Genomic DNA, 26,810 nt, shown 5'->3' with positions numbered 1-26,810 from the left:
CCAAAAATAATCCAGGAAAAGAAAGTTTTATAGTACATAGAGGATGACATGCGGGTCCCAAGCTAGCGCAGCGGTATCACCGTTTGAGAGGCGGCAGGGGATCGAAAGAAAAAGGCAAGTGACCAAATTTGAGGTGCCAAAAAAACTCCAAGAAAAGAAAGTTGATTGCACATAGAGGATGACATGCGGGTCCCATTTAGCAACAGCCGGTCTCAACGTTTCCAAGGCGGCAAGGGATCAAAAGAAAAAGGAAGTAGCCAGAAATCAGGGGGTCAAAAAAATCCAAGAATAGAAAGAATTTTTGTTCATAGAGGATGACATGCGGGACCCATGATCCTACATCGTAAACGGCTCGATCGGAGAACGTTGAACGAGATGGCGCGATGTAGAAAAAAACAATGCCGCAGAGGCTGCCATCCGGGCCCTACATCCCTCGGCGGTGCGGATTTGCGTTGACTCGGCCGGCGAACCCGAGATTTCGAGATGCACCACGTCCCGGGCCACCATACGCCACGTTTTGGCCGCTTCGTCGGGCTAGGTGGCCTCAAAAACGAGAAAAAAAAGTTTTGACATGCACCACGGAGGGACCAAAATCGTCGGCCATGGTACACCAGCAACCACGGCGCGACTTCAACTTCGTCGGCCATGGCAACTTTTCTTGTAGTGCATGTACCTGACAAAAGGTCAAGTCACTTTCCTTAATGACCACTGCCACCACTTTCCAAAGGAGGATTTTGAGTACTATGTCTACAGGATGACCAAATCATCAGTGGTCAAAAATAAATGCAAGCTGGTAAAAATACAAAACCTAACCTTCCTTAATATTTACATAACAATGCTGTTACTGTTGCTGATTGGAACTGATTGGATACATTGTATGGTTGACAGGATATTGGAACGAAGTTCACTCAGCAGTACCTGAAAAAGTTCATTGACCGTGCTCCAGACAATGCTGTTACCGTTGGTCTGGAGTACACAGACAACAATGCATGCTTTGATGTGACCATGAAGATGGCAAAGGGGAAGGCCCAGAATGCAATCATAGCAACTGGATGGTCCAAAGCTATGAAGACATATGAGATCGAAGAAGGAGACATCTGCATCTTTGAATTCTTCCTTATGAGGAAAGGTAAGCTTGGACTGATGATCCACAGTGTACGTGATGACTCTGATTCTGATATGTCTGACTCATCTGAGTCATCAGAGTAAGTGCTAAACTCTCCTGAGTCATCAAGTTAGTTATCTAAGAACTTTTAGTTATCTATGGACTGTTAGTTATCTAAGAACCTGGTAAGTGTTGAACTATGTGGACCTATAAGTTCTGAACTGCTTTTGATGCCTACCAGTGGGCATTATTATGTATGGACCTATATGTATATATTATGTATGGACCTATTATCTGCTTCTGAACTATCTGTTATACCTGTAATGCCTGTAATACATGGAATTGTGCCAGCAAAAGGAATTGCAGGCACTTTCGTAAATGCCAGCAGAAGGAATTGCCGGCACTTTCGGTAAATGCCAGCAAAAGGAATTGCCGGCACTTTCGGTAAATGCCAGCAAAAGGAATTGCCGGCACTTACTGTATGCCTGTAATGAGTGTATTTTAAAGGCAGTTTCAAAAAACGCCGGTAATACTGTGAATTGCCGGCACTTTTTGAGGAGATGCCACTAAATAAACTGGAGGCCATTCGACAAAGTGCCGGTAATACTATGCATTGCCGGCACTTTTCGGGAAATGCCACAAAAACAACTGCAGGCATGTCGATAATCTGCCGGTAAACCTAGGAATTAGCGGCACTTTTTCAAAAATGCCGAGAAAACAACACTTTTTACTGGCACCTGCCGAAAAAATGCCGGCAAAGAGAACATACGCAGGCACATTTGAGTAGTGCCGGCAATTCTAGCACCTGACGTAGTGATAGCTGCGGTGTACAGATGGGGCGGGACGAGGAGGAAGAGCGGCCAACTGCATCGATTAGGCGGTGGTGGCATCAAATCGGGGGCTGCACCACCTCTGCTCTGTAGAAAGCGATAGCTACATGAGCAAAGGGGATCGAAAGTGAGGAGAAAAAGACAGCTGAAGAGAAAAGAGTACGTGTCCTGCGTTGTGCACTGGCATGGTGTATACAAGAGGCACGATGGAGTACCTGGTGGAGATGGGGGTGGATATCAGGAGAAGGAACAGAGGAGAAAGCCAATCAAACAACACTGCTCCCTCTCCGAAGATCCAAATCGCATGTTGTTACCTGAACTTGAACATCCGCCCCTAAAGATGGAGCTTGAACCTGAATCCGCCCCTAAAGATGGAGCTTGAACCTGAATATCTGCCCCTGGAGATGGAGCTTAAACTCCAGCCCCTGGGTGTGGTTGCCGGTGGAGCAAGTCATGGGAGAGACCGTGCAACTTCCAGTGATGCAGGTCAGTGAAGAAGGCATAGCGGGAGGAGACAGGTTGGCCTGGCGGACGGGAAGCTCGGGCTCGGCTCGATCCGGGTAGGCGAGCTTGGGGGTGACCGCGGAACATCACGGGAGGAGGGGAAGGGGCGGATGGGCTAGCCTCTCGTCTAGTTTCTCCGGTGATGAAATTTGGAGAAGCGTCCGGTGAAATTTGGATGAGCACCACCGAGCCAGCAGCGTGCCTCTCCAGATATCCGCCCGGGCAGCCATGATAGCCGCCGCCCCTGGAGAATTCCCCCAGCACGCTCGCCTCCCCAGATAGGTGCCCCGGCCAGCTAGGATCGCCGTCCTCGGCGAACTCCCCAGCACGGCAGCACGCCTCCTAGTCCATCCCGCTCGCAACCCACGCCTCCTACCCCCGCCGCAGCGGCTGCTGCGTCGACTGCATCGACCACCCCAACTCCATGTTCCGGAACTCCCGCACCTTGTATGCCGGTGGTCATACTTGCACCACATAAATCGAGATGCTGAGGAAACGGCGGCCGTGGCTCTTCCTCCTAGTCCGGCCGTCGAGCACGCGGAGTATCCGACACAAATAACCGCCAAGAACTCGTCCTGCCCGGCGCTTGGAAGTCCGGCCAGTTTAAACTCGGGAGAGTCGTGTGGGGCAGGAGTGTCTCGAGATTTCTGTATCCATGCGAAACTGTGCACCGCTTTGACCACCGCCCAACCGAGAACTGCCCCTCCGCTCAGTTCGGGATGGTGGGATGAGAACGTGACTATCTAGGCTATCAACCGGTAACCAAATTTGAAGGAACCGGCAGCAAACAGGAAAAAGAGAAAGAGATGTAGAACAACCGGTGACATCCTATGAATAATAATAATAACACAGTATAAATTGTTCGCATCTGCAGCGCTAAAATCGTGATGAACAGTAGAAAATCACTTACGTGGCATGGCTAAAGAATCGGTAAACTGTAACACTTTTATATAGGGTATAATTTTTTTTTTGTCACGTGCTTATCTTGGTCCTGCTCGTGTGGCATGTTTAAGCCCAACAAATTCATGTGACCAGGCACTTTCGCTTCTTGGTCTCAAACCATGGATTCATAAGCAGCATTTTATTTAATAAAAAATACATCTCAGCTTTACTTTTCCATGATCTTGAAATTGGATCATTAAGCCTGTTTTCCTCAAATTATTCATATAAACCACTTCAGGACGAATCGTAGTTTGAAGGAAATACAGTTATACTACATCTGAAAACAGCAAGTTTAGATTACACATATTTTAGCACTCATCAAGACACCAGACAGATATATTCTGTTTGAACTTAAAAATACCACGGTCTTATGTTTTTCAGGGTTCTTACTACTTGCTACATGAGTGAGTGATGCATGAGTGCGTTCTACTGACAACCTTTCACTTGACATTGAGTGGATCCTTTATCTTCATTAGTGTTCATAAGTATTTTGCAGATTTTGTATTTTTTTTTTTCAGTTGATGAAGTTGGTGAATTCAGTAAACTGTTTTATACCTCTAGCATTTTCAAAAGAGAAGGCATCTATCTAATTATGTGCAACTAATGTTGAAAGAGATTCAGGCCATCCAAACTCCATCCAAACTGTTCAGCAGGCTGAGGAAAAATAAGAGATGGATGACAAAAACTCTTCCTGGGGCAAAGGCGGAATATACGAACTGGTCCATGAATACTATGATGTCACCCTAGGAATTACACCATTGGTGACAATTTGGTTGACGAGGAAGATATATAGGTTCGACAGCGGATGCATTGTTCCCTATTCAGATTTTTTGGTGTATTCGCGACCATGAAAGATTTGTCTTCAAGAGGTCATGGGAGGGTTCGACGGGGTAATATAATAGGTATTTTTATTTTGCTATAAACAAATCGTGTGTGCTTGGGTAATATAACAGGTATTTTTATTTTGCTATAAACAAATCGTGTGTGCTTTAGATGAAACTGCCTACCGCCATATTCATTGGAACAATATTTATACTACTATTTTTGGGGGAACCACGAAATGAGATTGTAGCATCACTGTCCTTCTGCTATATATATTAAGAGTAGTTAGGCAAAAAAAAAGGTTCGAGATTGTAGCATTACTGTCCTTCTGCTGCTATATATATTAAGCGTAGTTAGGCAAAAAAATGTTCCTTAGTGCTTAATAATGCACGTCTAAAAAATATGTAACAAATAGTATCACCAAACATGTATGCTAACAGGCGTTTACAGTGTTTTCAGCACATATTTCGGATACAAACGACCCTTTTATTTACAATGTTCCAACATTGCAGTACTTCGGAAAAAAATGCTAAATTATACGTCACCACTTTTATGCTGCGAAAGTACCATTATTTACTTTAGCAAAATTACTACTAACTACTTTTACAAAAAAATGCTTCCTGATTTGTTGTTCCTTTATTTGGAAAACATATTGTTGTCTTGTGAAGACAAATTGTCTCCAAAAAAATTATTATTAACTTCTTCTAAATAATTATCACCACGGGCGCAGCGTGCGCCGCGCCAACCTTTCTAGTAATAATGATACGTACTATAATTGTTCGATCTGAAAATCATATCGCAGGCATATATATCATTTCGGGGTTTTTTCTTCATGTATGTATGGAATGTGCCAATTAATATAATTTTATCAATTAGGGTAACAGATCTCGCAGTTAATTAGGATCGATACTATCTCTCTATATATACTGATGTGTTTGAAACACCATCTTCTCAAGTTCATCGAGAAAAAACTTCCAATGAAGGGGGGCAGCGTGGTTTACGTGATTGCACTTTTGTTCATGGCGTGCCTTGTTGTTGGTGGGCAATGTAAGCATATCATATCTGGACTATATTTTTTTGAACTGTATATATATCTGAACTATCACACTCTTTATATTCTCGCAGCAAGTCACTATCTCTGAAAAATCTATTACTCCATGTATATGAGGTGGTATATATATACTTGCATATCAGGCGCTGTCACGACTATATAATGTTTGCATATATCTATGTAGGCCGTCCTGAAACCCAAAGGACATATCAAGACGGTCGTGCCAACACGACTGCGGTGGAATTATCATTAGATGAGAGCAAGATTCACTTCAAATTTTGTGTGATTAGGGACTGCAAGACCAAAGGTGAAGCATACAGAAGAAGATGCGACTGTTGCGTCACTAAGCCAGACATACCGTGTTTTCGTTCTCTAGTAGAATGTCAGGCAAATTGCCCACCCATACACTCAAAATAAGGGCGGATATTACTGAAACATGTAAAATATAGCACATTGCTATTCGAATAAGATTTTGTGTTGACTTCGAGTCTAATGTTCCGAGAGTAGTTGCATGTACTCCTAGCTAGTGCTTTTTCACATTATTCCTTTTTAATCATCCATATTTTTTGATGTGCGATCAAAATGGCCAAGAAAACAGCAATTTATTTCATTCCTTTGTGTTTGAAGAAAGCAGCTCGATCGACTTGTTTGGCCTCCAACTTAACGGTGTAGCTAGCTCGATTCGATTTTTTTCCGGACTGGCGTGGCGTGGGTGCTTTGGCCTGGCTTGAATTTTGTAGTCAACAGATCGATCCATCCATTCAACCATTTGCTTGCTTCAGTAACGTGCCTGTGACCCAACGGCGATCTTTAGTTTAAGTTAGTTTGGTTAACAATAATGCTACACCACCGTGGGGCCTACTTACGGGCTGACAAGGCCTGGATCTGACATGATACGTGCAGATTCCTATACCTTTTGATTCCTATAATGATACGTGCAGATTCCTATACCTTTTTTTTTTGCGAATCAGATTCCTATACCTTCTGATTGTTTCGCCTAGAGGAAACAATATCCTGCTGAGATAGCACGCATTCCCAACCAGGAGTAGTATCTCACATAATAGTGACTAGTGGTTGGGGCGCCCCATGGGGCGCCTCCTTGCTGGTCCTGTGCGCCCCAGATTCACCACAATTGAATTTGTACATTACACTGTTACAATGTAGTGGTCAAATATTCAGCCAAGACTAAAAACCCAATTTTATATATCAGTTCCACATAACGCAATCAGCAGGCAGATGTTGAAGTCAAAGGTTAAATCAATGGCCTATGATACAATACATGCCTGGCCTCAAATTTTGAACTTTAAAGTTGCAGCACCCAAAGCTGCAACAAACAAGATTGATTTACAATTTTGAAGTAAACGGCTATTCTAGTGAGATGAGTTCGAGCACCACTTTCTATTACAAGTAAGCTGCCACCGCTATCAGTTTATTCCCACCAAATGGAGTTTCTTCCTTCAACAGAATAGTGGTTTATGATCTGAAAAATAGAACCAATAAACCATATAAATATTAGTTTCATTCAGAAGTATAAAAATTATGCCTACTAAAGTGGCAGCCTACATCAAGTATTTATTCTTAGCGGTATTGGCTTTATCAACTCCGCCTCTTATAGTACAGCAATCTGCTTCATTTATTTGAACTTATAGTCAGTTGATTCAATGTAGAACGTTCAAACACTATTCTAGTGATTCTTAACTATACTATAGTTCTTTGCGCACATATACTATTTGGCGTGACATGGAGGTGGGTTATTTGTTCAAGGTTGAACGACAAACTCAAATCAGATTACGTATATCCTCTATCTGTATACATACAAAACTTTATGAACATGTGAGACCAAAGTACATAATCATGTCATATAAAAACAGTATCACCGCAAAGGCTGAAACATACTGATTAGTGAAAAAAGCTAACTACAATTCTAATGTTTGAAGAAACAAAAAGGCACAAAAGGAGGGTTACGCGACATAAAGGTAAAATCTAAAATGACAGCATGAAATTGCTCATGGGCACTAAATTCAGGGGAATTATATGAAATTCACAGGCAACACTAATTTTATTGTGTCACGAAAGGTAATTGTCATGCAAGCAGAGATATGACTGGGAAGATAAGAAACAGGTAAAAAAGGGCACGGTCTGCATAACAAATGTGCCAGTGTGTGTGCACTAATTTCACAAATAAAGAAGCATTGGTTTAGAATAATTGATCTACCAGAAGCTCAATTGTGATCCAACCATTTGCTAATAATGAACTTGTTAATCTGCATTAAAAATAAACAACTTCCTCAATTCCAGAAAGAATTAAAAAAGAACACTAATGCAGTAATACCCACTTTATGGGAAATATTGTTGAAGCGGTACATGTCAAGTCATACCAAGTGAAGACATACCTGAATCTTCCATCAGACCATACCACATAGAACACCTAAAGCATTAAGGACTAACAATTAAGAATAAGAGCTCATGGATGCAATTTGTGGATGTTGTCAAGCCACGACCTGGATGTGTGACAATACACCACAAGAAACAACCATGGCTCTATTCTGCAATGGTGGGTGTCACCTTTTGGCCTTCCACATGCTTTATTGAACATTGGTGACCACGGTTTATGTGCCGCTTGCAGTACTTTGCGCCAAGTAAGGACAATGGCAGTCGAATTAATCAAGAAAAACAACACAATGAGAATATGAAAGAAGGGAATTACCTCGGTTGGCGGGTAATCAACATCAAATGGTAAATGGGAAGATGTAAGAGGGATCGAATCTTCCTGGCTGAAGTGAGTAAGACGTCGGACTTCGTCAAGCAGTTCCTTTTCAGATAGTTTGGCAGCATTTATCCTAGTCTCGTCCTTGGGACCCGAATACAGCCACATCAGATGAGCTCTAACCATGATCGGCTGAACTCGACGCTTCAAGAACACAGCAGCAACCTCTGTGCCTGTCATGGTCTGACCATCGGCTTCCTTGATCCGAAGGAATCTGTCAAATAACCTGTCGACTGCTGGCTTTTCATCAGGAGAAATGGTATTTTTCCAAGATTGCTTAGGCTTAGCTTCAAGGACATCAGAGAAGCGAGGAAGCTAGGATTCGACTGCTGAAGAATCTCTAATAGAACCACTTCAGCCTCCATCCTTGCACGGACTCTCTCATCGGAAAGTTGAAGTAATTAACCTCTTTACGGGCAACGAAACCAACTCCACCAATAACAAAGGACCCGCCACTGCTGTTGTACCTTTTCACGAAGAAGATTTTCTTCCACAAACCAAAGTGTGGCTCGATGCCCAGGAACGCTTCGCAGAGAGTTATAAAGATAGCAAGGTGAAGGATTGAATTGGGAGTTAACTGCCACAGTTGGATCTTGTAAACTCGAAGGAGATGGCGAAGGAATTTGTGAGCAGGAAGCGAAAGACCTCGATACAAGAACGATAAGAACATCACGGAAAAACCAGCGGGGGGATTAGGCCGTGAAATCGCACCTGGGAGAATAACATTCCCCTCGTCGGGAGAGATCAATCCGAGGCTCCTGGCCTTCTTCTCATCATGCTTCGTAGTTGTCGACGCCGGCCAATCGCCGGGATTGGGCCCGGCAATGGAGCTCGACGGCGCTGACGGCGCCGAAGTCAGGGGAGGAGCGCTTGGGGTGCCTTTCTTCGCAAGATTTGGAGGAGCTTTGGCGGTGGCGCCGCTGCTCGCAGCGCTGATGGCAACGTCGGAGTTCTTCTTCTTCACCATCTTGGGGTTTGAAGGAGATCTGGAAACGGCGGTGGCGGCGCAGTGGTTTTGAGTGAAGAAGATGAATGGGGAAGAAAAGGATGCAAGGATGGAGTATGGGGAGAAGAAAATTTGCAACGAGAGATTATAAGATGCAAAACTAAGGATCGAACGGGTACGTGTCTCCAATTTATTGAAAGTCTCTTTTTCATCAACAATCGCGGGAATCGAGGAGACGCTTTGGTAACTGCGCGCAAGAAGCGGTCATTCCTTAAAAACAGAACCTCGCAGGAGTAGGATGGGCCCAACAGGTCGTGTCCTGTCAAGTCAGGACTGCAACGGTGGTTACGTCATCAATGACGTCGTAAAAGCTTGATTGAGGGATCCGAAGGAACGAACAAAACTGTCGGGTGGTCAACTTGAGTCTACGCACGGACTGCGAGCATCCGCACCTAGACTCGGGGGCTACTCCCATCGGGAGCGCTGGACGCGCACCCGATAAACGTGAACTCGAAGATTTTTTCATAAAGAAGGGCGTGAAGAAGTATTTGAAGAAAAGAACGGAATGCTCAGCTCGAGTCTGCACCCGGTCACAAGCGCCCGTGCCCAGACTCGGGGGCTACTCCCATCGGGAGCGCTGGACGCGCACCCGATAAAACTTTTTTACACTCCAGGATCATGCCCGGGGACTTGATTCTGAGTAGAGTAACGTTGTTTTGCCAACGGCAGTTAACCAACAAAGCTGGACACGTTACTCAATATCCTTTACGTGTTCAAACATTACTAAAAAGTACAAGCCCTGATATGCATGTATCGGATGACCTATGAAGACTTGCAAGAAACTTCGGCAGAAGAAGACATTCGAGTAGTACAACTTGAGTCTACACACAGATTGCAAGCATCCATATCTAGACTCGGGGGCTACTCCCATCGGAAGCGCTGGACGCGCACCCGATAGAAGAAGATGAACTGACGTAAGACGGACAAGAACTATCAAGATAAGAACATCCAGCGGAGGCATGCTTTAGTCTCTACCCGAAAAATCTTCGGCTAGACACTCGGGGACTACTGACGTGGGCATTACCCTTCTGGTAACCGTTATTGCCCTACCTCATACGGCCCAACTGGAGGCCCATGAAGAATCGATCCGGATAAGCAATCCCCGCAGCAGCAGCGCGAGCGTGTGCTCGCCTTCATCGTGAAGCAGCCACGCACACGACATCATCGGGAACGTCACCAAGACGTGGACGCCGAGGCAGGCGCCAGCCACGAAGGCAGACGTGGGAGAGCTCGCAGCAAGAAGACCATGGCAGAGGATAGCTGGGGCAACTTTCGCCGAGGTACCCGTCGACATCCTCCACGGAGCGGGACGCGACGTTCTTGTGAGGCCAGGAGCAGCGCGTTGGCGAAGCTCCCTGCCGGTGTGGCGCCTGGGGAGGTCTACATCGGAGAGCGGAAGAACAGGGGCGGCGTCGTCGGAGCAAACCCTCGCATGGAAGATCATGGATGTCGTTCTCGGGAGAAGCACAGGTGTGAGAACCAAAGCAGAAGAAATATGAAGAGTGGTGAAATTTCTAGAGAAACTACACGTAGGGGACAAAAGTAAGTACGTGGCATGACTACCCATCAGTAGGGTCATGAATGTCCACCGCTTTGACAGTCTCTCTCGTCAGGGCTACAGCCACACAACGAAATAACCAAAATAATGTAGTACTACTAAAGCAATGCGTTAGCACTGAATGCATTCAAATCTTCCATAAAATTGCTAGAGAGCTCCGAAATTTACACAGAAAAAGGTAGCAGAAAACCAAACGTTAATCCTAGGCAGACCCCAAAATTATGAGAAAAATCGAGTTGGTTCACGTTTAGTATAGTAGATATTTTCCAGGTTTCGCTGATATGTGACTAAAAGAGGTCATTGGCATTGCAAGCTAGTACTTATGGTGGATGAGACGACGACGAACTCATGATGGAAGTGTCCCCCTATTTTCAAATGCAAGATGTTTGTTCTTGGGATAACAGCCAACTAGCTCAAAGCTTCACCTCGGCAAAGTATCCCTACAAGTGCCAAATGGTGTACTCCCTCCGTCCACAAATAAGTGTACATGCAGGGTTTTTCAAGATAAATTATGAAGTGAAGTGAAAAATGCATTGAAAAGATGCATCTCTCCTCTTTAATTATTTCACCTCCAATGAGCTAAGTTCTTGTAGAAAACAATAAGAACATGTGCTCAATATTATTGGGTTTGATTTCCGTGCGATGAGAGAGAAGCAATTAAAATGCATTGTGAAAATAGGAGTACACTCTTTTATGGACAAAGTTTAGAGCTACATGTCCACTTATTTATGGACGGAGGGAGTAGGCCTTATCCAAGACATGTTAAACTTACCGTAGATGCCTCTTTTTCATGATGAAATCTCTGCAGGTTCAGTAGGAGCAGTGATACGAGATCATCAAGGTAATCTTCTCGGAGCCAAGTGTGTCTACCTGTCCCATGTTACATCAGTTGTGATGGCGAAGGCGTTGGCGATGCGGGAAGGACTGTCTGTGGCAAGCAGTATGGGATACAGTTCTATCCAAGTTGAACCGGACTCTACGAAAACTATCAAAGCCTGTATGGGAGAGGAAGCGTGGTGGCACGAATCTGTGGTTGTCTACGCTGATTACGTTGACTTAGTGTCTTTAATCGGTATTGTCTCCTTGAGTTTTTTTAAGGGAAGCAAACCATGTTTCTCATGACATTGCTAGATTTAGTTTTTCCAATGAGGATTCTTGTAATTGGCTAGATGAAGCCCCTAGTTTTGTTTTGAGCAAACTCATAAACGATGTAATATTAGTTGGTAATTGATAAAGCCTCGCGGAAATGTCCTGCTGCTTCCCTAAAAAAATTGTGGAAGGATTATTTAGTCATATATAGCCAAGTTGACTCTTTAGTCATACAGGCTTAGGTTCCACTTGGCATTGTTAATGATATGGTTTAAATGAACTCACAAGGTCTCTTTAGTCATACTAGGAAGTTGAGCGCGGCGGCACGCCGCGCCCGTGGACTGCCTGCAATGCAAGCAAGTGGCATGAAGACATGGCCTGATATGAAAATGGTATATTTGTAGATAAGTTGCATCTTACTCCGCCACTAACAGCAAGTTGGAGGCGCAAGCTGATCATCTAGCCCAAGGATGTCTTATCTTTATCATCATCCACACCAAACTGTTAGGAAATCAGTTGTATCATTGTCTCAAACAAATGTGTCGTATACATTGGAAAATCTCGTGTTTACTTTCAGAGTTTTGTCTTTGGTTATGTCAACCAGTTCTTATGTTTGGTTCTAGGAGGCAAAGTGGAGGCAACGCCAAATGAGCTGTTGTATACACTCAAAGGTTGCACTCAATAAAAAAATTGTGTCTCCTGATTTCAAAAAAAAAAGTGTCTCCTATTCAACTTGCTATATAGTTGTTATAAAAAATAACAGTATCAGCAGAGCTGTTATAGCTGAACTGATAACCGTACTGGTTATACAGGTACACCAATTTTCAATATTACGGAAACTGGTATTGTTATGTGTTCACAGAAGTATATATTATCTGCTAGAGTTTGTAAGTTGTTATCTGTCAAATTAGGAAACAGTAGATGACACAACACCATTGAGTGAAAATAAGAGAAAATCTAAGAACCAAGTGCAAGGTAAAAATAATTCAATAATTTGTGGAACTGCTCATTACAAAACTAAAATAGCAAGACACATATACATCATTATCCAAACACCAGAAATACTAATTATTACTTCCTATAGCGAGAAAATTGAATCTCATCCTTCAGACTAAAAGGCACTGCTCCGAGCAGGTCAAATTCCACGCTTAGACCAAGACTCACGGCTCTTTGAGAAACTCAAAATGATTTCTGCCTTTTGAGGAGCTTATGCTCCCTGTTCCTTGTTAGGTCATCTCCAACCCAGCGACCCAAACGGACGGTGTATTTTATCCGTTTGGATTGTGCGGCGGACACACGGATATCGCGCGGACCTCCACAAACGTCCGGCTCCTTTTTTATTTCCCAACGCGCAGCCACGACCCAAATCAGCTCGGGCGTGGTTCAGGCCGGAGCAGCGCAGGCGCGGGGCAGCCGACGTCGACCTCGCGCGGCCAGATGGAGGTGGCCGGCGACAAGGTTGGCGACTCGCAGCCGACGTGCTCACGGCCGACCCCGTGCTTGTGTGCGCGGCCAGGAACGCGATAGGAACGGAAGGAGGCCGCCGCGGGTGAGCCGGAGTGCGGCGAGCCTGAGAAGAGGAGGGCCTCACACGGAAGATGTTGGAGTGGACGGCGCGGCCAGCAGTGGTGACGGCGCCGCTGATGGAAGAGCGAGCGCTGCGCGGCGGAAGCTGGACGAAACTGACCCGCAGGGGGGCGCGATGCGCAGATGGCAGCTTTCTGGGCGCTGATTCCTGCGTGTGTGCATGTCTGGCTGCTACTCCCTGCGCGCGCGGCTGCTAGCTGCTGGAGCTTGCTGCTTTGCTCGCCCCGAAGCCGTCGAGCATGGCCAAGGCGCCGTCCATTGCAGCAGGGCCGCGCGCCGCGGAGCACAGCACGCGGCGAGGTGGCGAGCGCGGACGCCGTCCAGAACAGCTCGGCCACCGTCCGCGGGCGCGCCGTCGAGTGCAGCAGGGCCGCGCACGGCGGACCACATCACAACACGCGGCGAGGAGGCGAGCGCGAACACCGTACAGTGCGGCTCGGCCACCATCCGCGGGCGCAGCGTCGAGCGCGGCCGTCGAGCACGGGCGTGGCTCGGCCACCTTCTGTTGCGCGTCGGCGTCGGGCGAGCGTCCAGAACAGGCGCGGGTAGGGAACAGCGGGGCGGCGAGCGCCGGCAATCGCGAAGGCGCGCACAGCAGCAGAGCTCCTCAGCGCGGGCGGCGGAGGCGGCCTGAGGCGCGGCCTGCGGCGGCGTGGAGAGGCGCGGTCCGCCCCGTGCCCGCGGCGGCGTGGCGAGGCGCGGCCGGCCCCGTGCCCGCGCGGTGGCGCCGTGGAGAGGCGTGGCCGTCCCCGCGCGGCCAGCCCCATGCCGACGGCGGCGAGGCGCGGCCAGCGGCGGCCCCGAGGAGCTGCAGCTAGCCACGGCGAGCTCCACCCCGTCGCGCCCCTGTGAAGCACGCATGGCGAGCTCCGTCCCCGTCCCCGTCCCCGTCCCGGCCCAGCGAGCTCCGCCCCGACTTCGTCTTGCTCGGCGACGTCGAGGCCGGCGGCGCCCTTTTTTGCTCCGGCGACTTCCAGCAGGGCTGGAAAAAAAGGAGGAGGCGGCGGCGGCCTCCAGGCGAGGGTGGCGGCGGAGCTTGGCTAGTCGACATCGATTCCGGTGTGGAGCGATGGTCTTTTCCTTGGAAAAAAGCAACCAGAGGAGAGAGAAGGGTGGGGGCGCATGTGGTTGTATTTTGTGTCACTGTCAGATGGGCCAGGACGCGGACATAGGCGGATATAGTGGACATCCGCGTGCGTCCGGCTCGCCCCAAAAGTCTCCAAAATTTGCGTCAGTTTTGGGTCAGACCGGACGTTGCACCTGTCCGTTTTTAAGTTGGGTTGCCCCGTTGGGAGCAGGTTTTGTCCGGAAAGACCCAAACGGACGATTTTTTGTATTTGGGTCTGCCCCGTTGGAGATGCCCTTACCCTCCCAGCCTGGGAAGGTCCATCCTATATAGGGTGCACCGTTGCCCATCCTTGTTACCCTCCCAGCCTCGTTATCACCTCTTCAATCTTTATACCTGCGGTTGGCAAAAGCTTATCCTACCTCAGCTTGCTAATAACGACCTCTCATGAAAATGTTTACTGTGAAAAAATAGAGCAGAAATGAGGACAAATGCTCTGTCCTCAAAGGCAGAGGACAGAAAGAACAAAAAAACTGACTCATATGGTTGAAACTGTCAGAACTCTAGACATGGCAAACAACATATTCAAGACGGCAATGCCTTGACTTTGACTAACACGGCATGGATCCTGCAAGACAATGTAAAACCCACACACCTAGTAGGACGAAAAACCTCACAAAACATTACTCTCAGCACCGATTGGAAAGTGTAGCATAAGAGCCAGAAGAGCTGGGACGAAACATCTATATATTAGAATTAAGACTGTATCATTGCAGTATGCTCATAGAAATCTATGGCCAGTCTGGATGCAAGTAAGGAACCATAAAATAATCCTAGCAGCTCTAGAAATAAACTTGAAGTAATTGGAATGACCAATCTGATAGTTTCTAAATAAAAAACGATATGAAAATAATATCGTATAACCATTGTTCGTATGGTAATCGCTAACAATAAAGATGTTTTTAAAATCACAAAGTATAGAATGGAAAAAAATAGTAAGTTATATTGTTGTTCTTTATCAATTTCCCTGAACACAACTTTCTTGAATTACAGCTGTCGGTGTGTTAACAACAATCTGCGATAAGAAATAAGCTATAAGCCCCAAACCAAACAAAATATAAGGTGATATTTGTCTTGATGTGATGAAGAATAACTTCTAAATCAAATCTTGAACAAAATATGTTAATGCCCTGGACCAACAAAATAGGACATACCTGCAGGAGTCTGCGTAGAATCATTCGAACCTGGCCTTAGAGCTGACACCAGTTCAATGTACAGGAAAACGGATTAATAAATCTGAAAAGAGCAACTTGTCAATGAATTTGGAAGGAGATATTGAAGAAGTGATCCTTATATGGCATAAATGGATATAGAAAGAGAAGACTATGTGTAGGAAAAATTCTCAAAAAAAGTTAAAACAAATGAGCAGAAAAGTTTGTTGTTAACAAAAGTCCATTCTTAAGCCATAAATGAATGAGCTAACATTATTCCGACTTCAGTCAGCTGCAGGCATATAGATGCAGTAGAAGTGTTAAAAGATGACACTTCTTGTGGATAAGAATCATAAGGCAAGCAGCAACAATTTGTGTAAGCTAGAAGAATACATCACTTTGTGAACCCATATATAAATACTTATATTGTTGAATTACTACTTGTGATAATTATTTGTTAATAACATCATAAGGTAAAATAATTTAAGGGAACCACAGATTCAGAAGCATTACTATGTCTGTTCTTTTGTACAGAAAACGAAGCACATGGCTAGAGTCATTAATCGATCAGCATTTATAGTAGTGGTTTCTTAACACTGTGAAAAGTGGAAATAAATTACACGCAACTGGGATGCACAACGTGGAATGATATGATATATTTACCAATCAATAACCGTGGTCTACAACAATGAAGTCTAACTCGTACACATTTTGCCGTGTCTGCTTATCTTTGCATTCCTAGATTCAACAACATGCACAAGGAGTTCCCATTGAAATCTCTGAGGCGATAGGTCCTTGACCAGCAAAACCTGCATGTCCGGCTTCCTCTAATCTGCATGTAAGCGAAAATATTCAGCATAGAACCATGGATGTCATACCAAAGATTAAAAACAAAGAAGCGCAGGAGGAGGAAGGGGCCGGAGAGGTCGGACTGGGCATAAATGAATTTTTAGCTTTGCAGCCCATGTGCAAAAGGAAGTGATGAACTAACAAAGCACCATCACTTTACGCAAACTGAAAGGAGGACAGTTCCCAAACAAACCTGCTACTTAGATTAAGAACAATATGCAAAAAAAAAATGAATAGTGCTCGTAGGCATACAGATTGATAAAAAGTGTATTGGTTTGTGGGTTCAATTCAACATATATAAAAGAAAATAAATGAGATTTTACCTGCTCATTCCTCCGTGTGAAACTGATACACCCATGGAAGGACTTGACTCCCTGGACGGGAACGCCCCGTTCTCCTCCTCGTCCTCCGTCGATGGACGCAGCAGCTTCCAAATCTCCAAAATTATCAACTGAAGAAGAGTAATATACCATAAAAATATTATCATAATGAAACATTCCATAGAAAGATTATTTGGTGCTTGTGAAATTCTAAGGAATACAGTATATCATGGATTTATGCTATCTCGTAAAAGACCATATCAATTAAACAACAGTTAATTGTGTGTGGCAAGCAACAGCCACCAATTTCATATTTCCTTGAACAAAGAAAATCAAATATAGTCCATGTGGTTAGGAATAGGCAGAGGCAAAGTAATCTTGGAGAGTGCAAGTTCGATTTGCTTCACCCAGCTCTGGCCTTATCAGTACATCAAAAATAATCATGAGCAAAGCATCCAGCCTGAACTCTGAACAAATAGAGCAAAAAAAATACAGACCACGATGTCAGATCTGAGCACAAAATCACTCCAGAATGTTAATGGAGAGGGGGGCATGGGAGGGGATGGAGGCTGTGTTAGATGGAGAGAGGTCTGAGAGGACCCAGGAGGTGACTGCGCTGCTCATGTGGGATACAGAGAAAAGAAGACTTACCAAGGACAGAGGATAAGCATGCTGCTGCTGCTGCCAGTCAAGGATTTGCTCAGGTAAGCGCCCATCGCATGCTCAGCTCCTCTCCGTCGCCGCTCACGACCCGCTGACGTCGCGAAGGCGGCTCCTCCACCAATTCTCCAGGCGAGCAGCGTGTGGTCGCCGCCGCCGATGTGGAGGGCCAGCGACCCTGGCGAGCAGCCAAGTAGGACGCCGCGGCGGACGTCATCAGATCCGACCGGCCGAAGCTGCAGGGGGTTGGGTGAGGCCGCGGCCGCGGCCTCCTGCTCTGTGGCTTCTTGTCGGCGGCGAGGGTCTGATCGATTGGAGCGTCATGTATGTAGCGTCCTGTTTGTAGCATTCTGAGGCAATGGATTGGTGGAGAACTCTACATAGAAACAACATGAAGAGACGGGAGAGTTCGGGAGATATCCGGAGGATACAATCAAAGCGGCGAGGGAAGAAAAACTGCCAAGAGAAGCTCCTCGTTTGGCGGTGGAACTAGGCTGCTTATTTTAACCCAAGTGGAATGCATGAGCCCATCTACAGTAGAAATCCTTGACTTGTTAAATCATGATTGGATAAAAAGCTACCATCTACAGTTCTCAAACTGCTGAAATTTTAGCAAATGGGGTCAGCTTTTATATATGTAATAATAATAGGCTTAGGTTCCACTTGGCTAGTCAAAGTCTATGATTACCTTGTTCTACCATGTTCTCTTAGAACTTCATTTAGCTTAGAGATTTTTTACTTGCTCCTTTATTCCACAAGACTTCTCATTTGAAACCTTTGCTAGAATGGTTCTAGTCTCATGGTTCCATGTTTATCTCTTAAGTTCAATTTTTCTAGTTAATTTAGGGTTGATTTAACCTCGTAAATTCTAGTTTAACTTGATTATAGCCTAAGGCTCTCATCGACTTCTTTGGTTTTAAATGTTTTCTTATTTACAACTTAAAGTCAAGAATATGGTTATATATATTTCCTTTAAGATAGAGTTACCTCCCCACTTTTAAGTTTAAATGGATTATATCTGAAGGTTCTAACTCAAAAGAAGGTGATGTTATGATCTGATGATCTGAACATATGGATAGATATCTCCCTCCCGATTTGTGGTGCGAATGTATTTTGATAGAGAAGAATAGAATAAGTGAATACTTGATGACAACACTAATGTTGATCTCTTTGTCATGAGTTCAAGAATTTAGCTTAAGAAATATCACGAGGATCATTGTAAGAATAGATATGGAAAATAAATGGATAAGGATTTGGTTATTCTATGTATTGTATTTTGTTTAGCACTTGATTTGTAGCAATAAGTTGTTGCAAAGAGTATCATATTATGATCTTTGGAAGATTTGGTATTTGATCGTCCTATATTTTGTTGTTATTTTAATTCTAGTTCCATTTGATCTAACACATATATCAAATCACATTTACCCCCAAAACATGGTTTCTAGCAAAGATCGCATTGAACTTTATAGCGCTCAACTTGATGATTTACTTCAATTCCATAAACACTAGTGAAACTTCAATCACTTTGACAAGATTTATTTAAAAGCGTGAAAATTCCCTAGTTTTTCTATGCATGAAAGGCCTTGATCCCTCGAAAACCAGCCAAAGAGGATCCACTCTCCTCAACCGCTATCTTCTTCTTCTCCAAGCAGGGATGAGGTGTAGGGAGAGGGTATCCAAGGATGTGGGGTTCACTCCTCTATACCTCGTTGTCGCCAGAGTCGTCTCTTGCCAGTTCCCTTACTTAGGGCCGACTTGTCGCCTAGTCGTTAGAATCCTCTCCCTCCTAGAGCGGAAACTTATGCGGAACGATTTGCGTAAAAAAGGGATCTATGGAAGAAGATAAAGAGAAGAACAAGAGAAGGCGAGATTATCCCGGGGATCTAGATTCCAACAACTATGAGAGGATAACCAAATTCGAAGGGAGAGATGACCATGCGCATCGAAATCTCTGCCACTCGGTTCAACAACTCTGACAGACAGGGCCCTTTTCGGAAACCCGTCTGAGGATGTTCTTTCCTGACTAGTGGAACATCTTTAGGAAGCATTCCTAGATATTCTGGATTTGGAAGGACATCTAGCTGATAAGGAGATTCAGTCACAACAATCCCTCCTTATTGAGGAACTTCACCCTCGCCAGCAGCTTGTACCGCTCTTCGCATTTCTCGTACTTGCTGAGACCCTAGCTATCATGCCTCTGAAGAGGGGGCGGGTGACATGGGGATGACTTATTGGGTCCGCATCTTTGGCGTCCTTGGTATCGATCCAGGAAGGAGCCCATGAAGCCATAATGAAGTAGAGGATATGGAAGCACCCGAAGCCAAGGAACTAGAAGTAAGTAGCAAGTTAAGGCCCATCAAGTAGCCGACATTGGCATAGGCCCGTCTTTGTACTTGTCAACCGACCCGTACTGGACTCTGAGACCCAACTTTATATATAAAAGCAGGAGGACCCAACGGGGATATTAATTCAGAGCACAATCACCGTAACCCTAGATCTATTCTAGCAACTCGGTGACTTTGTGTTCTTCCATCAATAACATCAGACTTCCTTGTTTGTGTGATAAGCCAGCAAAATAACCAGCGTCCCTCTTTCCCTGAAACCCAAATCAATAAACATGGACATTGCCGAGGTCACCCCTCTTCAGCGGGTCTGTCGAGAACTCAGTCAGGCCGACAAACCCGTTAAGGAGGGCTCGCTTCAGAAATAGAAGAAGGACTTCTGCCACATCTTTACCGAAGTTGCGAGCTGCAGATCTAGGATATAGCCCAATTTCTGTTTGGTGATGGACTCCGCGCCACACTCCCGCAATAACTCGGCCGAGTTCTTCAGCTACTTCAGGTGGAACTTGGCGCACCATAAGCTCACGAGAGGGCGGATGCCCAACTAGCCCTCACAGAGGGCTGTGACGGCGGAAATCTATGAGATGTTGTTGGGACCAAAGTGATGAAGTTGGATCCCGTATAAGCCCAACAGATAATTGATGGTTGTGAAATACGCCACTTTTTCTCGCGTTTAAACCCTTAGCTAAGTCAAGAAATTGACTAAGTTTACCTCTCAACTTTACACCAATGAATAATTAATGCAAAGATGTGCAATCTCTTCTATTTTTGGATGTTGTGCAGGAAATCACGTCATAATAACAAATGGACCTGCAATTACTGAAGAAAATCACGTCAGGAGCATGGCAAAGTTGACTACGCTCGAAGAGGCTGTTCTAGTGGCTTTAACGGGCATCGGTACGGCAAGCCCAACCGTACCGTGCGCCACTACATTAATTCCCGAGGTTAAACCCTATAAGTTTCGTGAAGGGACCGACGCTGAAAGAGAGTCATTCCTCGCCAAACAGAGGCGCCATCCACCAGATCCATCTGCACCACACTGATGGTACTCTGGTGATGGCGTCAGACAATCTTGTTGAGCGTTGTAGTGGAAGCGGTTGGAAAACCCCAAGAGGAAGGTGTGATGAGCACAACAGCAAGTTTTTCCTCAGTACGAAACCAAGGTTTAATCGACCAGTAGGAGAAAGGCGTGACTTCTGAAGGTGTTGCTAGCTGACTAGTGGCAGGATGCACTACCGGTGTCAGCAACAACGTGGAACTTGCACACAACACAACCAAAGTACTATGCCCCAACTTGCAGTGAGGTTGTTAATCTCACCGGTTTGCTGAACACAAAGGATTAGACGTATCGAGTGGAAAAAGATGTTTGCAGAAAGTAAACAGAACATGATTGCAGTAGATGAATTTATCTGTGTAAAGGAAAGGACCGGGGTCCACAGTTCACTAGAGGTGTCTCTCCATAAATATAAATAGTATGGTGGGTGAACAACACTACAAGAGATGGGGGATTTGTTGACGAAAACCCTGGTGACAAAAATGCATACCGTCATGGATGTGTCCTTATAGGTGACGAATTCATCTTTCGTCAAGCATTTAAGGTAATGCTTGACGGTATGTTTTTTCGTCAACAAAAAATCGTCACCCATTACCCAAGCGGGAAGGGCTTCCATCGTGTCCGTTAATAGGTGACGAAATCAAAGATCGTGGTGTATGTAAACCGTGATTTGCATATACAACGGACCCACATAGCAGGTCAATAATACTAAGTTACTTTATTAAATGTTATTAGTTTTATATATCATGCGTGACCCACTTGTCAGGAACATATTTAATTAAGTAAAAAATTGTGGTTTGGAAGAATCGAACCAGGGCTTTGGCGTGACCGACGCGGAGTGTTACCGCTAAGGTAGATATAGAATTTTTATCTTGATCCGTAACTAGTCTATTCTATATATTTATTTCAATGGTGTGATCTAGATGTTACGACATAATAATTTCCTTATTAATATTTATGTCGGCCGAGGGTGCCTCGTTTAAGTCACGCCGCTAGCAGACACGGCCTATCTGGCTGATCTTGCTAACAGTCGAATCGACTAGGGTTCTCGTCGAGTTGAGAAGAAATCCGTGAAGGCTCCATTGTGGTGGCGGCGAGACGCATCATCGGTGAGTTCTCCTGATTGTTCGTTAGGTCTAGATTTTTTAATCAGTTGTCAAGATCTGTTCTAAGAACGTTGGCATGTTCTTAACTGAATTGTAGGCAATGGATCGAAGTTGGATAACCGATGGCACCAAGAAGTTCACAACAAAGTACATGGCAGGTGTTAGGGATTTCATCAAGTTTGCGCGAGAACACTTGGACAATACGAGATGAACCAATCTTGTGCCCTTGCAAGGACTGCCTAAATCTGATACGTCAGGATATAAAAACAGTCGAGGATCACTGCAATTGTTCAGGTATGTCCATGACGTATACAAGATGGACTAGACATGGGGAAGGTTTTAGTGATGACGAAGGGCGGGATAGAAACGATGATGGTGTGTATGATAGTGACAACGATGAAGAGGAAGACAATGGTGATTGTTATGTTGATGATTCATCTAGTATGATCGATGAACTGCAGAAGTCTGAAAATAAAGGTCCTGACCTGCCAAATATGTATGCTAATCTAATTGAGTCAGCGAAAAAAGAACTTTATAAGGGATGCACCACTTTCACTAGGTTGTCGTTCATTATTAAGCTCCTTCATGTCAAATCATACAGCCGGATAACAAACAGAGGATTTGATCTCTTACTTCAGCTTTTACGTACAGCTTTGCCAGATGTGGACTTTCCCAAATCATATGCTGATGCTAAGAGTGTTCTTTCTGATGTTGGGCTTGGTTATGAGACAATTCATGCATGCAAGTTTGATTGTTCTTTATTTTGGGGAGATCACAAGGACGATACGCACTGCCATGTTTGTGGATTATCAAGATATAGAGACCCTACTGGAAAAAATAAAATCCGTCACAAGGTGTTAAGGTACTTTCCTATAATTAAAAGGTTGCAGAGACTATTTGTTAAAAAGGAAATGTCGACACATACTAGATGGCACAAAGAGAAGAGGGTTGTTGAGCCCAATGTACTGAGGCACCCTGCTGATGGTGAGGCATGGAAGCACTTTGATGGCAAGTTTGATTGGTTTGCTAAAGATCCTCGTAACATAAGACTAGGTTTTGCCACGGACGGCTTCAGTCCCTTTGAAAGTATGAGTAATCCTTACAAGTATGTGGCCTGTTTTTGTGATTCCTTACAACTTCCCACCATGGATGTGCATGGATCAATCGAATTACATGATGGCATTGCTAATCCCCGGAAAGTATTCCCCAGGGAAAGATTTTCATGTATTTATGCAGCCACTGATAAAAGATATGATGCAGCTATGGAGTGGTGTGCGTGACATTTGATGCATGCACAGATGAATATTTCCCATTGCATGCTGCGTTTCTTTGGTCTATTCATGATTATCCCGGATATGCCACTATGTCGAGCCGAAGCACAAGAGGATTTCATGCGTGTGTGCATTGCGATGAGAATCCTTGCGCTGAATCTTTGAAAAACAAAATTGGATATATTGGGCATCGGCGATTTCTTGATAAAAATCACCCATACAGAGAAGCAGACTTTTCAATGGTAAAACTGAGACTAGAGATCCACCAAGGAAGTACACACCCAAAGAGGTAGCTGGGTAGGTAGAAAGGGTTAAGGATTTTGAACATGGGAAAAATCCAATAAGTAGAAAGCGGAAGCGTGCAACTGTACCCGGTGAACCAACATGGCACCTGAAAGTCAGCTTACATCATCTACCCTATCGGCCGTAACTTAAGATAGCTCACAACTTAGATGTGATGCATATTGAGAAGAACATATGTGACAATATTGTTGGTACACTACTTGAACTTGAGGGCAGGAATAAGGACACTGTTAGTGCTAGAATTGATTTGAAGAAATTCAAAATCTGGGAGAAGTATTGGTTGAAGAAAATTGTGAAGGATGATGATGATGCAGCAGTAACTTATGCGAAGCCGCCTGCACCGTGGAAGCTTTCGAATGAACAGAAGAGACATTTGTGTAGGTATTTGGCAAACACTAGGTTCCCAGATGGTTATTGCGCAAACTGGGGAAGATGTGTGAATATTGATGGTTGTAAGGTTACCGGTATGAAGACGCATGATTGCCACATACTTCTGCAGCGAGTGTTGCCGGCTGGGCTCAAGGGAATTGCATCTAAGGAAATGTATGTGGCTATTGCAGAGCTAGGAAGATTTTTTAGGGAGCTGTGTGCCAAAACCCTGAAAGTTGATGTGCTGAATCGATTGAAGGTTGAAATTGTTGTGATCCTATGCAAACTTGAGAAGCTCTTCCCCCAGCTTTTTTTGATGTAATGGTGCACTTAGCTATTCATCTTCCTGACGAGGCTCTTTTGAGGGGTCATGTTCATTATGGTTGGATGTATCCAATTGAGAGAAGATTAGGTTATCTAAAGTCTACGGTCCGTAACAAAGCAAGGCCAGAAGGTTCTATCGCAGAGGGCTACATTGTTGATGAGTGTTTGATTTTTTGCTCTAGATTTTTCAAGGATGGCACAGAAACAAGATTTAACAAAGATGATAGGAACCAAGACATACGGCGAAAACCTGATCGTGACGAGATGGAAGTATTTTCAGTTGGAGCTAAAGGTCTTGGGAAATCCATTTTGAAACATTTTGACAAGGAATTTGACACAATGGTTTGGTATGTGCTGAACAACTGTGACGATGTAGAACGTTATATCAAGTAAGTAGTTAGCTTCACTTTAATAACTACTTCTCAATGTTGCGGACATAATTGTCCCGTATTTCATATGTGTTTTTTCTATGTTTCAGTTGAATTCCGACAAGAATTGGGAGGTAGGGGTGTGCGTGACATCGAGGAGACGGTTCGTAGAGAGTTTGCAGGTTGGTTTGCAAACCATGTGAGACAGCTTGGACAATGCATCGAAGATTTGAAGTCTCCGGCTCGCTGGGCCAGACCGGCGTGTAGTAGTATACGCTGGTTGCAACGTAAAGGGTGCGAGGTTTCGCACGCTTACTCGGGATAAAGACCTGAAGACTCAAAATTCGGGCGTAGCAACTAAGGGATCTTTTGGTGATGCAGATGAGACCGAGTACTATGGTGTTCTGCAAGAAGTTCTTGAACTGCAGTACGGGAGTAACAAGCACGATGACAGGTCTGTGTACTTGTTTCGTTGCGACTGGTTCGACCTTGCGAGCAGGGGTTCCAAGATAAAAGATGATGGTTATTTTAAAAGCGTTAACACTTATGTCCTATGGTTCAAGAATTCACCATTCATATTGGTCAGTCAAGCTGAAACATGCTTCTATTTGGAGGATACAAATTTTGGTGATCCGTGGAAAGTGGTGCAGAAGTTCATCCATAGACACGTGTACGACGTTCCAGAATTAGAAGATGGTAACGATGATGCATTTGTACGGAATGAAGACGCATACCAGGAGGATGAAGGTTCAGTCGACCATACATTTCATGATGTTGTCGACCTAGACGAGGAAGCAGAGGTGGAAGCGGAGGAGGATGATCATCGTGTCTGATGAAGTTGTACGTATTCATGATGCTCGTACAATTCGTGAACTAGAGAATGGGGAAGATAGTCCCAATGTTGACATGGATATGAGCGAAGATGAACTACAGAATGAGGAAGAGAGTCTCATATTGGAAGAGAACATACATGATGACGAGGGAAAAAATTCGGAAGAAGATAGTGATGTTGATTGATAGAAACATGTAATGCATATAACTATATGTTTTGTTCCAAACATTTGAAATGTTCTTATTTAGATGTTTACGATCTCGAACTTGTCATTGAATTATCCAGAAGGGTTTAAGAGCAAATTAATATAAGCAAAAATATGGACGGATATAAGAAAGCCAACATGTCGGTAACATAACTTTGACAATGGTTTTAATTAATCGACACTTGACACGATTACAACCAGCAAGCACGATATGACTAACTATTGTTTTAACACAAGCAAAATCGACAATCGCATAAAGAGTCTTACAACTTAATTTAAACCTAAAGGGGCTGCATAGTTGGACACACAGGCACCATGAATCACCGACTAGCTACTCCGCATCGATTTCGTGCACATGGGTAGCAAACAAGTAAACCCCTGCATTTCCCGTGTAAAGCAAGAACAACATCTTGTCACCCATCTGAAGGTGCTTTTCCTTGTCCATGAACTCCTTCCACCCACTGACGCAGTAGACGACCATCGTCGAAGAAATTGCGTAGGACGCACGCACCAAAGTACCGGGATGGCACACAATACCGATTGCACCATATTGTTCCATATCTTTAGGAACCAAACGGCTAGGGATTTTCTGTTCCAACAGTAGAGACATAGTTTAGTTAAACACTTGTACGTAATGTAGGTCGCAAAGTTAATGAAATGATATGATCTACTGCTTACCACGTGTTTGTTGTAATTTTCGCTGTTTGTCCAATTCAGAGTATGCAGCATTGGGACAACTAGTGCTCCTTGATCATAATCTCCAAGCATTGTGGTACTCAACAAGGTAGTCCAAGTTGTCCACCCGAAGAATGACGGTATGCATCATCCTCCAATTTATCATTGTTCCATCAGTAGTACCGAGCGAGTCAACAATGTCACGCTTCAGTACGGACAACCGGTAGTAAGCTCGCATAATTAAAATAATCGACATAAGATGGAATAATTAATATGATCAATCATTCTCGTCCAAAGGTGGAAAATTACCCGGATGGATTAGTGGTTCGGCTCCAGCTTATTACAAGAGTATCCTGACCGGATGAGTTAATTCTGAAAATTAACTCCATGCCAACCTTAAAATTGTACACTCTAGCAAATTCGTTCCAAAATCTTCCGTTGATATAGGTTCTCGCCAGCTACTGTTGGTAACATTAACAACAAATGCATGGCCATCTTTGGTTCTAAGTGCAGCTTCAAAAGTTGTCCTGTCGGAGGTCCGGACACCATACTTCGAAGGAAATACGGTCTATAGTAGCAAGGGATGACCTAAAT

At 44.5% G+C, this 26,810-nt stretch overlaps 1 protein-coding gene and 1 long non-coding RNA gene across 2 annotated transcripts in view; one reads left to right on the top strand and one right to left on the bottom strand.

Moving 5' to 3' along the window:
* Positions 1-26,810, top strand: part of LOC124685219 (protein FIP1-like) — a 79,470-nt gene that overhangs the window by 47,004 nt on the left and 5,656 nt on the right. The gene's annotated exons all lie outside the window — the stretch shown is intronic.
* Positions 6,429-7,881, bottom strand: LOC124685220. The gene is made up of 2 exons (XR_006997325.1): positions 7,470-7,881; positions 6,429-6,734 (listed from the first exon to the last, which is right to left on the bottom strand). It is a non-coding gene; the product is annotated as an uncharacterized LOC124685220 (long non-coding RNA).

This window comes from Lolium rigidum, chromosome 1 (genome assembly GCF_022539505.1).
Source record: "Lolium rigidum isolate FL_2022 chromosome 1, APGP_CSIRO_Lrig_0.1, whole genome shotgun sequence".
In the NCBI taxonomy this organism is placed as follows: domain Eukaryota; kingdom Viridiplantae; phylum Streptophyta; class Magnoliopsida; order Poales; family Poaceae; genus Lolium; species Lolium rigidum.
Note: the sequence above shows the minus strand (reverse complement) of the source record. Positions and strands in the feature narration are given on the sequence as shown.